This window comes from Mirounga leonina, unplaced genomic scaffold (assembly GCF_011800145.1).
Source record: "Mirounga leonina isolate KUSES-001 unplaced genomic scaffold, KU_Mleo_1.0 Mir_204, whole genome shotgun sequence".
Classification (NCBI taxonomy): domain Eukaryota; kingdom Metazoa; phylum Chordata; class Mammalia; order Carnivora; family Phocidae; genus Mirounga; species Mirounga leonina.
Window position 1 is genome coordinate 10,558,277 of NW_023270513.1, and position 14,130 is coordinate 10,572,406.

A 14,130-nucleotide genomic window follows, 5' to 3' on the forward strand; every position below is an offset into this window, starting at 1 on the left:
AGTTATAATAGGAATAAAGTTGTTTATTTTAGATTTTTTTCTTCATGTAGGCATTTATTGTTATGAATTTCCCTCAGAACTTCTTAGAACTGCTACTACTGCATCCCTTAAGTTTTGGTATGTTCTTTTCTTATTTCCATTTTCTTTTGTCAGGTATTTTTTATTTCTTCTTTGATTTCTTCTTTGAACCATCAGTTACTCAGTAGTATGTTGTTTAATCTCCATATACTGGATACTTTTCCAGGTTTTTTGTTTTTTTGTTTTTTGGTAATTGATCTATAGTTTAATGCCATTATGGTTGGAAAAAATGCTTAATATAATTTTAATCTTTTTAAAACTATTAAAGCTTGTTTTGTGTCCAAATATATGATTTATCCTGGAGAATGTTCCATGGGAACTTGAGAAGAATGTGTATTCTACTGCTTTTGGGTGGAGTGTTTTGTATATATCTAAGTCTGTCTGGTCTAACGTGTAGTTTAAGGCTGATCTTCCCTATTGATTTTTTTTTCTGGATGATCTACCTATTGGTGGTGTGAGATATTAAAACCTTCTATTATTATTGTATTGCTGTTTATTTTTCCCCTTAGGCCTATTAATATTTGTTTTATATATTGGTGCTCCTATATTGAGTGTAAAAATATTTACAAATTCTATATCCACTTTTTGGACTGAGCCCTTTATCATTATGTAATGACCTTCTCTGTCACTTATTACAGTCTATGTTTTAAAGTCTATTTTAGCTGATATGAGTATAATTACCTCTGATTTATTGTCTGTTTGCATGGAATATCTCTTTCTATATCTTCACTTTAAGTGTGTGGGTCCTTTCATCTGAGGTGAGTCTCTTGTAGGCATATAGTTTGGTCTTGTGGTTTTTTTAAATCTATTCAGTCACTGTATTACTTTAGATTGAAGATATTAGTCCAATTAGTCTATATACATGTATTAAAACATTTATTTTGATTGTAGTCAGTTCTAACCATTGATAAAAAAATCTTTTCCAAAGGTTCTTTTTTCACAAACTTTCTACAACTTTCTTTTTCATTTAGATTTTTGTCCTATTTTCCCTCTCTATAAACAAATCTCATTTTAGGACAAAATTATTTTATTTTTCCTCAACAAAAATGTATTTCCATTCCTCATACCTTTCTTACCAAAAATACCCACCTTACTTTCCTTTCATATAGAGTTATTTCCTTTATTATTTCCAGTAGTCTTAATTATATTTTAGAATTCTCATTGCTTAGAAACCTTAATTGCTAGTAAAAACTAAGTAGAAAGCAATTGTGAATGATATATCAGCATTTTAATTGCAAATCTGTGAATATATTTAAACATTTTTAGAAATGTGTTTTTTCATAGTATATTCTTTCAATAAAGCATAAAACATGTTGTTTACTAACAGATCCACATTTATCTTTAGTTTGTCTGTAAGACAAAGGTAGATAAACCTATGTTTAGTAATCAAAATTTCAGTATTTTATCTTATTAGGAAAAGAATTAGATATATAATAAGTTCAACCCAATTTATCATTTAACCTAGGAAAACTTCAAAGCTTTAGATTACCAAAGACTTTGAAAGCTATTTAATAGTTTACCTACAAATGTTTTTTATCTATTCAACCTACTTGTTCTTAATAATTATCCATGAAAACTTCATGAGACAGACAAAATCAACTACATTTTAAGTCATGTTTTCTGGCAAATTGCAACAGATACAAGAGTTTAATAAACTCAGGTAGAATAAAAGTTGATTATTTGTATTATATTTGGTGTTGGTAACTCCAAAAGACATGTCTATTTTAATGAAACTATCAATTTCAAAGTAGCTTTTGTATCAAATATTTTTTAAGACCATGTAAACTTGAAAAGCATCTGGGTTGGTTTTTCTCTCTGAGTTTTAGAATGCCCAATCCTTACAAGCACTTGCCTTCAAACCATCTTAAAAAAACTCTTTTACAAATCAGTTTTAGCAGTGTCATCCAGAGGTAGAAACACATTTACAACACATATGTAAACACATATGTCAACATACAGATACATGCAGACCTTATAGCTTCCATTTTAATATTGCTGCCATGAAATACATACAAAATTTACTAGTTATAAAAACTGGATCTGATTTTGTTTTTGTTTCTTCTGGTAGATGCAATAAGTTAAGGTCATTGGTCTAGATGACCAAAGCTTTCTTTTAATATTTGTAGAGAGAACACTTAAGAATTATTTTTGTCCTTGACAAGTCAAGTTTTAAATGTCTTTCTCCCATTGTTTTTACTTGATAAGAATTATATCACTGGAAGTTGCATTTTAAAAAGATGGGCTAGGGGCAAAAAAAATAATAAATAAGCTAGGGGCATCTGGCCCCTAGTTAAGGTTAAATTCTGTCAGTTAAGCATTTAACTCTTGTTTTAGGCTCAGGTCATGATCTCTGGGTTATGAGATCAAGCTCTGTGTCTGACTCTGTGCTGGGTGTGGAGTCTGCTTAAGATTCTAGAGAGGAGAAGGGTGGGGGGATGGGGTAACCTAGGAGTAAAAGATACCTGAGGAAGATCACCTATAACCTCAGTCAGTTTTATTTAACTGTCTTTTCACTGTGGAAGTGCAATTTAGACATAAAATCAGTAGACTGTAAGTACTCAGATAAAGAAAGATAAGGGGAGTAGTGGGAGTCACATCAGTCTTACAGTCTTCTGTCTCAGGCACCTCTTGTATTTTTAATTAGCCTTGTAACAAATCTCTCAATGAGAATATTTTGGAAACTTGAAGCTTTTTGGAAACTTCTGCATGCCAGTTAATATAAGCATCCAATTCTGTTTAGTTAATTGGGGAACTCTTACTTTCAAGTGCATTTCTTAAGCAAAAAATATTGTCTAATTGGAGCAGTCCCCATACTGACCAACACAATTTTAGGTTATTTAAAAAAAAATTATCCAGATATCTGCGCCTTCATGGACCATTGTTGTTAGACATAAAATAAGCATGTGTGCCAGAAGGTAGTCTGCTTGACTCTTTAGAAGTTAAGGATCTCATTAGCTAAAACTCTGGGTTTCTGGGAACCAAACTAATACCTAAAAGGGATGTGCAGAAAGGTTAGGAATTGTGCATGTTTTACAGTGTACTTCATTTCACAGAAGTCTTCTTGAGGTTGGTGGGTGACCTAGGATCAACTTAACCTGTTCTGTGACCAACTTATCCTATTATCAGAGTCTTCTTGAGGTGTTGAATCCTCCAACAGCCTTTAAATAATCGACCCACACTTATCTGAGATCCCCACCAGCAATAGCCTTTATTTATACAAAACAAGACAAACTTTTAATTTAATATATTGGCAGTACTGCATGCTGGCCATAAGACCATGTGTGTCCCACTACTAATTCCTGTGAAACTTTACTGGGGCTTTCTACCTGGGGACTGTGGTCTGAAAGGTTTGAGCAGATTTTTCTGCCAGCTCAGTTGGGCTCCTAGCAAAACTTCCAGCTTAACTGGGCTCCAGGAAGAAAAACCCACCAGCTCAGTCAGGTTCTGGACAAAATGCCAGCTCAGTTGGACTTTGGGCAAACATACAAGCACAACGGGGTTCTGGACATAGCAATCTACCAACTCAAGCCAACATGCCCTGTAAAAGAAAACTAATTAAATTGGGAACTGAATCATATTGTGCCTCTTTTCCAACAACAACAGTATAAAACTAGAAGTCAGTCACAAGAAAAAATCAGGAAAGAACACAAATACATGGAGGCTAAGCAGCATGCTACTACTAAACAATGAATGGTCCAACCAAGAAATCAAAGAAGAAATTTAAAAATACATGTGGACAAACTAAAATGAAAAAAACACAATAGTCCAAAATCTTTGGGAGGCAGCAAAAGCTGTTCTAAAAGGAAAGTTTGTAGCAATACAGGTTTACCTCAAGAAACAAGAAAAATCTCAATCTAAAATTACATGTAAAGGAGCTAGAAAGAGAAGAACCAAGCCCAAAGTCAGCAGAAGGAAGGAAATAGTAAAGATTAGAGCAGAAAAAAATGAAATCTATCATCATCTATCTATCTCCCAATCTAATATATATACCCCATCATATATATATATAAGATGAATAAAATCAGGAGCTATTTTATTTTAAAAGATTGACAAAATTGATAAACCTTTAGACAGACCAAAAATAAGAAAGAAAGAGAGAAAGAAAGAAGAAGAAAGAAAGAAAGAAAGAAAGAAAGAAGAAAGAAAGAAAGACTCAAATAAAATTCGAAGTGAAAGAGGAGAATAACAACTGATGCCACAGAAATACATAAGTTTAGAAGATAATATTATGAAAAAGTATATGCCAACAAATCGGACAACTTGGAAGAAATGGATAAATCCCTAGAAACATAGCCTTCCAAAGTTGAAGCAGGAAGAAATAGAAAATTTGAATAGACAAATTATTAGCAATGAAATGAATCAGTAATCAAAAAACTCCCAAAAAGCAAAAGTTCAGGATCAGATGGTTTCACAGGTGAATTCTATATACACTTGAAGAAGAGTTAATACCAAACCTCCTCAAATAATTCCAAAAAATAGAAGAGGAAGAAAAGCTTCCAAATTCATCCTATGAGGCCAGCATTACCCTAATACAAAAACCAGACAAAAACACTTCCAAAAGAGAGAACTACGAGCAAATATTTCTGATGAACACAGATCAAAAATCCTCAACAAAATACTAGCAAAACTAATTCAATATTACAAAAAAGTCATTCACTACACTGAAGTTGGGTTTATCCCAGGAATGCAAGGGTAGTTCAATAATCACAAATCAATCAACATGATATATCACATAAACAAGAGAAAGGATAAAAACAATATGACTTTCTCAATAAATGCAGAAAATCTTTGACAAAGTACAACCTGCATTAATGATAAAGTCTCTCAACAAATTAGGCTAGAGGGAACATACCTCAACATAATAAAGGCCATATAAAAAAAAAGCACAGCTAACATACTCAACAGTGAAAGACGGAGCTTATTCTCTAAATCAGGAACAAGACAAGGATGTCCACTCTCACCACTTTTATTCAACATAGTACTGGAAGTCCTAGCTGTGGCAATCAGAAAGGAAAAGAAAATAAAAAGCATTCAAATTGATAAGGAAGAAGTAAATCTGTCACTATTTGCAGAAGGCGTAATACTATGTATATAAAAAAAAAATCCAAATATTCCACTGAGAAACTACTAGAACTGATAAGTGAATTCAGTAAAGTCACAGGATACAAAATTAATATGCAGAAATTGATTGCATTTCTATACACTAAGAAAGAAGTAGCAAAAAGAAAACTAAGAAAGCAACCTCAGTTAGAATTGCACCAAAAATAATAAAATACCTTTATTTTAATAAATTTAACAAAGGCGGTGAAAAATCTGTACTCTGAATATTATAAAACATTGATAAAAGAAATTGAAGATGACACAAATAAATGGAAAGATATCCCATGCTCATGAACTGAGAGAACAAATACTCTTAGAATGTCCATAATACTTAAAGAATTTACACATTTAATGCAATACCTATGAAAATACCAACAGTATTTTTTGACAGAATTAGAACAAATAATCCTAAAATTTGGATGGAACCACAAAAGACCCTAAATAGCCAAAGCAATCTTGAGAAAGAACAAATATGGAGGTATCACAGTACCAGATTTCAAGATATACTACAAAGCTATAGTCATCAAAATAGAATGGTACTGGCACAAAAGCAGATACACAGATAAATAGAACAACATAGAGAGCCCAGAAATAAACTCACACTTATATGGTCAATTTTTTTTTAAAGATTTTATTTATTTATTTGACAGAGAGAGACAGCAAGAGACGGAACACAAGCAGGGGGAGTGGGAGAGGGAGAAGCAGGCTGCCCACGGAGCAGGGAGCCCAATGCGGGACTCGATCCCAGGACCCTGGGATCCTGACCTGAGCCGAAGGCAGACGCTTAATGACTGAGCCACCCAGGCGCCCTCTTATATGGTCAATTAATCTATGACAAAGGAGGCAAGAATATACAGTGGAAAAAAGACAGTCTCTTCAACCAGTGCTGTTGGGAAAACTGGACAGCTACAAACAAATGAATGAAACCAGACCACTTTCTTATACCATACACAAAAATAAGCTCAAAATGGATTAAAGACCTTAATGTGAGACCTGAAGCCATAAAACTCCCAGAAAAAAACAGGCAGTAATTTCTTTGACATTAGCCTTAGAAATAATTTTCTAGATATGATTCCTCAGGCAAGGGAAAGCAGAGCAAAAATAAACTATTGGAACTGCACTTAAATAAAAATTTTTGCACAGTGAAAGAAACCAGCAACAAAATGGAAAGGCAATCTAGTAAATGAGAGAAGATATTTGCAAATGATATATCCAAAAAGGAGTTAATATCCAAAATGTATACAGAATGTATACAACTTAGCAAAAAAAACAAATTATCTGATTTAAAAAATGGACAGAATCTTCAACAAAGCAGGAAAAAAATGCAATGGAAAAAAAGACAGTCTCTTCAATAAATGGTGCTGGGAAAATTGGACAGCCACATGCAGAAGAATGAAACTCGACCATTCTCTAACACCATACACAAAGATAAACTCAAAATGGATGAAAGACCTCAATGTGAGACAGGAATCCATCAAAATCCTAGAGGAGAACATAGGCAGTAACCTCTTTGACATTGGCCACAGCAACTTCTTTCAAGATACATCTCCAAAAGCTAGTGAAACAAAAGCAAAAATGAACTTTTGGGACTTCATCAAGAGAAAAAGCTTCTGCACAGCAAAGGAAACAGTCAACAAAATAAAGAGGCCACCCACAGAATGGGAGAAGATATTTGCATATGACACTACAGATAAAGGGCTGGTATCCAAAATCTATAAAGAACTTCTCAATCTGAACACCCAAAAAACAAATAAGTCAAAAAATGGGCAGAAGATATGAAAAGACACTTCTCTGAAGAAGACATACAAATGGCTAACAGACACTTGAAAAATTTTCATCATCATTAGCCATCAGGGAAATCCAAATCAAAACCACACTGAGATACCACCTTACACCAGTTATAATGGCAAAAATGGATAGGGAAAGAAACAACAAGTGTTGGAGAGGTTGTGGAGAAAGGGGAACCCTCTTACACTGTTGGTGGGAATGCAAGTTGGTGCAGCCACTTTGGAAAACAGTGTGGAGGTGCCTCAAAAAATTAAATATAAAGTTACCCTCTGACCCAGCAAGTGCACTCCTGAGTATTTACCCCAAAGACACAGACGTAGTGAAAAGAAGGGCCATATGCATCCCAATGTTCATAGCAGCAATGTCTGCCTTAGCCAGACTGTTGAAAGCTGAGATGCCCTTCAGCAGATGAATGGATAAAGAAGATGTGGTCCATATATACAATGGAATATGACTCAGCCATCAGAAAGGATGAAGACCCAACTTTTACCTCAACATGGATGGGACTGGAGGAGATTATGCTAAGTGAAATAAGTCAAGCAGAGAAAGTCAATTATCATATGGTTTCACTTATTTGTGGAACATAAGGAATAGCATGGAGGACATTAGAAGGAAGGGAAAAATGAAAGGGGGGGAAATTGGAGGGAGAAATGAACCATGAGAGACTATGCACTCTGAGAAACAAACAGGGTTTTAGAGGGGAGGGGGGGATGGGTTAGCCCGGTGATGGGTATTAAGGAGGGCACATACTGCATGGAGAACTGGGTGTTATACAAAAACAATGGATCATGGATCAACACATCAAAAACTAATGATGAACCTCCATACTGTTTTCCAGAGTGGCTGCACCAGCTTGAATTCCCACCAACAGTGTAGGAGGGTTCCCCATTCTCCGCATCCCTGCCAACATGCATAAACAATGAATCATGGAACACTACTTCTAAAACTAATGATGTAATGTATGGTGATTAACATAACAATAACAAATTTTTAAAAAACTAATGATGTATTGTATGGGAACTAACATAATAAAATTAAAAAGTGTAAAAAAAATAAAAATAAAAAATAAAAAATGGGCAGAGACCTGAATAGATATTTTTTCAAAGAAGACATATAAATGGTCAACAGACATATGAAGATGCTCAACATGACTAATCATCAGGGAAATATAAATCAAAACCACAATGAGATATCACCTCATACCCATCAGATGTCTAGAATCAGAAAGACAAAAAATAACAAGTGTTGGCAAGGATGTGGAGAAACAGAATCCCTGGCACACTGTTGGTGGGAATGCAAACTGATGGAGACACTGAGGATATGAGCATAACGTTTCCTCAAAATATTAAAAATATAACTACCATATGATCCAGTAATTCCACTACTGGGTATTTACCCAAAGAAAGTGAAAACACTAATTTGAAAAGATATATATAGGAAACAAACTGAGGGTTGCTGGAGGGGCGGTGGGTGGGGGATGGGGTAACTGGGTGAAGGGCATTAAGGAAGGCAGGTGATGTGATGAGCACTGGGTGTTATATGCAACTGATGAATTATTGAACACTACATCTGAAGCTAATGATGTACTATATGTTGGTTAATGGAATCTAAATCTTTTTTTTTAAAGATTTTATTTATTTGACAGAGAGATAGGGAGACAGGGAACACAAGCAGGGGGAGTGGAAGAGGGAGAAGCAGGACTCCCGTGGAGCAGGGAGCCCAGTGCGGGGCTCGATCCCAGGACCCTGGGATCATGACCTGAGCTGAAGGCAGACGCTTAACGACTGAGCCACCCAGGCGCTCCAATGGAATCTAAATCTTAAAAAAAGAAAGAAAAAATGAAAAGATATATGTACCCCTATATTTATTGCATCATTATTTACAATAGCCAAGATATGGAAGAAAGTCAAGTATCCATCCATAGATGAGTGGATTAAAAAAAGTGGTGTATATATACTAAGGAATATTACCTAGCTATAAAAAAGAATGAGATCTTGCCATTTGCCAATACATGGATGGACATAGAGTGTATGTAAGTGAAGTAAATGAGATAGACAAAGACAAATATATTATTTTACTCATATGTGGAACTTAAGAACCAAACAAATGAATAAACAAGGGAAAAAGGGACAAACAGACAAACAAACAGACTCTTAAATATAGAGAACAAACTGGTGGTTGCCAGAAGGAAGATGGGTAGGAGGATGGGTGAAATTGATAAAGAGGATTAAGACTCCACTTGGGATGAGCACTGTATAATGTATAGAACTGTTGAATCATTATATTGTACACTTGAGACTAATATAACAATGTATATACTTCAATTATTAAAAAAAAAAAAGCCCTCCTCTCTGGGAGTTACTGGCTCTCTGGAGCATGACAGGGAGGGAGCACAAAGATGGCTTCCACTGGCTGGAGCAAGGAGGAGGAAGAGTATAGAGATAGTGCCCACTGGGAAAGAAAAAGAAATAAAAGCATTTTATTTTTTTTTAAAAAGAAAGCTAATGCTTTCCAGCTGGAGCAATAAAAGTGAAAGTGCAAAATGGTGCCCAACAGTCACCATCCTGGAGAGAATACTTGCAGGTTCTTAAAATGGTGCCAAATATCTACTCTTTAGAGTCATGCTCAAAAGTAAACAAATGACCCTCTCCCACACAAAGTCCAGGAGTCCCTTGACCAGCCAATGCTGCACTGGGTCCTGGGGTGGGTGAGTATGAGAGTACAAAGCCTTTAATAGCCATTTTTCAGATCACTATAGTCTTGTGGATATCATGCATATGAGCCCCACTTATTTTATTATGTTATGTTAATCACAATACATTACATCATTAGTTTTTGATGTAGCGTTCCATGATTCATTGTTTGCATATAAAACCCAGTGCTCCATGCAGTACATTCCCTCCTTAATACCCATCACAAGGCTAACCCATCCCGACACCCCCCCTCCCCTCTAGAACACTCATTTTGTTTCTCAGAGTACATAGTCTCTCATAGTTCGTCTACCCCTCCGATTTCCCCCCCTTCATTCTTCCCTTCCTGCTTTTTTCTTCTTCTTCTTTTATTTAACATATAATGTATTAATTGTTTCAGAGGTACAGGTATGTGATTCAACAGTCTTACACAATTTACAGAGCTCACCATAGCACACACCCTCCCCAATGTCTATCACACAGCCACCCCATCCCTCCTACCCCCCACCACTCCAGCAACCCTCAGTTTGTTTCCTGAGATTAAGAATTCCTCATATTAGTGAGATAATATGATACATGTCTTTCTCTGATTGACTTATTTCGCTCAGCATAATAATTCCTGGGTATCTTATGGTTTTCGGTGAAATTGTAAGTGGGATCGACTCCTTAATTTCTCTTTCTTCTGTCTTGTTGTTGGTGTATAGGAATGCCACTGATTTCTGTGCACTGATTTTATATCCTGCCACTTTACTGAATTCCTGTATGAGTTCTGGAAGTTTGGGGTGGAGTCTTTTGGGTTTTCCACATAAAGTATCATATCATCTGCAAAGAGTGAGAGTTTGACTTCTTCTCTGCCAATTTGAATGCCTTTTATATCTTTTTGTAGTCCGATTGCTGTGGCTAGGACTTCTAATACTATGTTGAATAACAGTGGTGATAGTGGACATCCCTGCCACGTTCCTGACCTGAGGGGGAAAGCTCTCAGTTTTTCCCCATTGAGAATGATATTTGCTGTGGGTTTTTCATAGATGGCTTTTATGATATTGAGGTATGTACCCTCTATCCCTATACTCTGAAGAGTTTTGATCAAGAAAGGATGCTGTACTTTGTCAAATGCTTTTTCTGCCTCTATTGAGAGGATCATATGGTTCTTGTTCTTTCTTTTATTAATGTATTGTATCACATGGATTGATTTGCAGATGTTGAACCGACCTTGCAGCCCAGGGATAAATCCCACTTGATCGTGGTGAATAATCCTTTTAATGTACTGTTGGATCCTATTGGCTAGTATTTTGGTGGAATTTTTGTTTCCATGTTCATCAGGGATATTGGTCTGTAATTCTCCTTTTGGATGGGGTCTTTGTCTGGTTTGGGGATCAAGGTTTTGGTGGCCTCATAAAATGAGTTTGGAAGTTCTCCTTCCATTTCTATTTTTTGGAACATTTTCAGAATAGGTGTTAATTCTTTAAATGTTTGGTAGAATTCCCCTGGGAAGCCACCTGGCCCTGGGCTATTGTTTCTTGGGAGATTTTTGATGACTGCTTCAATTTCCTTAGTGGTTATAGGTCTTTTCAGGTTTTCTATTTCTTCCTGGTTCAGTTTTGGTAGCTGATACATCTCTAGGAATGCATCCATTTCTTCCAGATTATCTAATTTGCTGGCATAGAGTTGCTCATAATATGTTCTTATAATTGTTTGCATTTCTGTGGTGTTGGCTGTGATCTCTCCTCTTTCATTCTTGATTTTATTTATTTGGGTCATTTCTCTTTTCTTTTTGATAAGTCTGGCCAGGGGTTTATCAATCTTGTTAATTCTTTCAAAGAACCACGTCCTAGTTTCGCTGATTTGTTCTACTGTTCTTTTGGTTTCTATTTCATTGATTTCTGCTCTGATCTTTATTTCTCTTCTCCTGTTGGGTTTAGGCTTTACTTGCTCTTCTTTCTCCAGCTCCTTTAGGTATAGGGTTCGGTTGTGTATTTGAGACCTTTCTTGATTCCTGAGAAAGGCTTGTATTGCTATATACATTCCTCTTAGGACCACATTTGCTGCATCCCAAAGATTTGGAACAGTTCTGTTTTCATTTTCATTTGTTTCCATTTTCATTTTTAATTCTTTAATTTCATGGTTGACCCATTCATTCTTTAGTAGGTTGCTCTTTAACCTCCATGTATTTGAGTTCTTTCTGACTTTCCTCTTGTGATTGAGTTCTAGTTTCAAAGCACTGTGGTCTGAAAATAGGGAATGATCCCAAACTTTTCGTACTGGTTGAGACCTGATTTGTGACCTAGGATGTGATCTATTCTAGAGAATGTTCCATGGGCACTAGAGAAGAATATGTATTCTGTTTCTTTGGGATGGAATGTTCTGAATATATCTGTGAAGTCCATTTGGCCCAGTGTGTCATTTAAAGTCTTTATTTCTTTGTTGATCTTTTGCTTAGATGATCTGTCCATTTCAGTGAGGGGGGTGTTAAAGTCCCCCACTATTATTGTATTGTTGTTGATGTGTTTCTTTGCTTTTGTTATTAATTGGTTTATATAAGTGGCTGCTCCCATGTTAGGGGCATAGATATTTACAATTGTTAGTTTTCTTGTTGGATAGACCCTTTAAGTATGATATAGTGTCCTTCCTCATCTCTTATTACAGTCTTTGGTTTAAAATATAATTTTTCTGATATAAGGATTGCCACCCCAGCTTTCTTTTGCTGTCCATTAGCATGATAAATAGTTTTCCACACCCTCACTTTCAATCTGGGTGTGTCTTTGGGTCTAAAATGAGTCTCTTGCAGACAGCATATCGATGGGTCTTGGTTTTTTATCCAATCTGATACCCTGTGTCTTTTGACTGGGGCATTTAGCCATTTATATTCAGGGTAACTATTGAAAGATAAGAATTTAGTGCCATTGTATTGCCTGTAAGGTGACTGTTATTGTATATTGTCTGTGTTCCTTTCTGGTCTATGTTGCTTTTAGGCTCTCTCTTTGCTTAGAGGACCCCTTTCAAGATTTCTTGTAGGGCTGGTTTTGTGTTTGCAAATTCCTTTAGATTTTGTTTGTCCTGGAAGCTTTTTATCTCTCCTTCTATTTTCAATGACAGCGTAGCTGGATATAGTATTCTTGGCTGCATATTTTTCTCATTTAGTGCTCTGAATATATCCTGCCAGTCCTTTCTGGCCTGCCAGGTCTCTGTGGATAGGTCTGTTGCCAGTCTAATGTTCCTACAATTGTAGGTTACAGATCTCTTCTCCCATGCTGCTTTCAGGATTTTCTTTGTCTCTGAGATTCATAAGTTTTACTATTAGATGTCGGGGTGTCGACCTATTTTTATTCATTTTGAGGGGGCTTCTCTGTGCCTCCTGGATAATGATGCCTGTTTCCTTCCCCAAATCAGGTAAGTTCTCTGCTATAATTTGCTCCAATATACCTTCTGCCCCTCTCTCTCATTTTTCTTCTTCTGTGATCCCAATTATTCTAATATTGTTTTATCTTATGGTATCACTTATCTCTCTAATTCTGCCCTCATGATCCAGTAGTTGTTTATCTCTCTTTTTCTCAGCTTCTTTATTTTCCATCATTTGGTCTTCTATATCACTAATTCTCTCTTCTGCCTCATTTATCCTAGCAGTTAGAGCCTCCATTTAATTGCACCTCATTAATAGCCTTTTTGATTTTGACTTGGTTAGATTTTAGTTCTTTTATTTCTCCAGAAAGGGTTACTCTAATATCTTCCATGCTTTTTTTCAAGCCCAGCTAGTATCTTTAAAATCATCATTCTGAACTCTAGTTCCAACATCTTACTAATGTCCGTATTGATTAGGTCCCTTGCAGCCGGTACTGCCTCTTGTTCTTTTTTTTGAAGTGATTTTTCCTGTCTTGTCTTTCTCTCCAGTGGAGAATAGATGAATGAGAGAACAAAATGCTAACAGGGTAACAACGTCCCCAGAAAATATACACTAAACAAATCAGAAGAGACCTGAAACTGGGGGAAAAGAAAGGGAAAGAAAGGAAAAAGAAAAAGATAAAAACAAACAAAAACAAAAACAAAAGAAAACAAAAAATAAATATGATCAAATATGATCAGGCTGGTGCATAGATCAGTGCCACACACTAGATTTTGGGTGTATTTTGGTCTGTTAGAAGAAAGTGCCTCCCAAAACTTTAGAGAAAGAAAAACTTATATATGTACAAAAATAAGGTTAATACGATGAAGGGATGGAATATGACTGTGAAGATGAAAATTATACAAGATTTTATAAAGGGAATTGATTATATAAGAAGTTGGTTGAAAAAATAAAGAAGAAAATTTTAAAAAACGGGGGAGAGATTGTGATCAGGCAGGAGACTAGAACAAAGCCATACACTAGAGATTTAGGGTATATTTTGGTCTGTTAGAAGAAACTGTATCCCAAAATTTTAAAGAGAGAACAACTTATATATATATAACAAAAATAAGTTTAACTACTATGAAGGGATAG